Below are 1,187 nucleotides of genomic sequence, written 5' to 3' on the forward strand. Positions count from 1 at the left end.
GACCATACGTGGAATCCTGAGCCCCATCTAGTACCTTTTGAAGCGGGACATTCCCACTAGAAAGGCAAGTAGACCAGGCTGGAACAGCTAAAGCAACAAAAGATACTTCTTGACAAAAAGATCAGCAGGAAAAATCCAAAAAAAAAAAAAAAGGCAGTCTGATTGGCTACGACAATAACAAGTGAGTTGTTCACCGGGAAGCCATCAAGTAAATCAATAGAGTCTCTTCAGGACAAACCCCGGTTTAAGACTGAAACTCAAAGGGAATGCATGAGCAGGCATGTAAGCTTTCTGGCGATCACATTGGTCTACTGGTGAGTGGAAGAGGGGTGAAGGCAGGATTGAAGAAATGGGCAGAGTACAACCACATCCATAAACTTCTGTTGACTCAGAGATTAGAGAGAGAAAAGGAAGAACTGGTTGGTCTGAAGTGTGGTGAGACCTGTGGACTCCTGAGCCCATGGACAAGGATACAGCCACAGAGGGCTAGAGCTGAGACTGAAGCATCCAGCTGATATGGAGTGAATGGGGACATAGAAGAATGCTCAATCTTGCATAGAGTACCCATTTGACCTACCCTCCATAATTTGATGATCAGAACTGGACAAGATGAAGATTGAAAAAAAAAAAATGTTTTTGTTAAAGGAAACAAGTGTAAATTGCTACAAGTTGATGTACTTGACCTATATTTTTGAATATAGTAATGCAGAATACCAATTGAGAGGAAAGGAGTCTTCACATCAAGTATCAATCCTATCCCCTGTGTATACAGGGTAGATAGGGATGGGAAACTTAGACATTAGCTACCTAAAATGAGGGGGTGATAAAGGTATGAAATAACTGGCTTACAAATTTTCAAGAGGGAGTTTAGTTTAAGAGTATGCTGGGGAACTTAGAGTCCCCGATGAATAGTTGCATCTTGTCTAGATGGGTGTGGTGAAAAGACATGGGGATAAGATTCTTAAGATTTGAGTAATTGTTGGCAGAAGAGTGGTAGGAATAATCAGAAGTTGTAAAATATATGTAGGATGAATATTTGGAAAAAAAGGGAATAGAAATTATGCTGGAAATGGCATGATAGAATTTTGCAATTCAAATGGATTATTCATTGTAAATACATTTTTTTTTTTTTTTAAGGTTTTTATTGTGGATTGAGTAAAAGTTTACAGGACATATCATCAATTTTA

This window comes from Chrysochloris asiatica, unplaced genomic scaffold (genome assembly GCF_000296735.1).
Source record: "Chrysochloris asiatica unplaced genomic scaffold, ChrAsi1.0 scaffold00002, whole genome shotgun sequence".
Classification (NCBI taxonomy): domain Eukaryota; kingdom Metazoa; phylum Chordata; class Mammalia; order Afrosoricida; family Chrysochloridae; genus Chrysochloris; species Chrysochloris asiatica.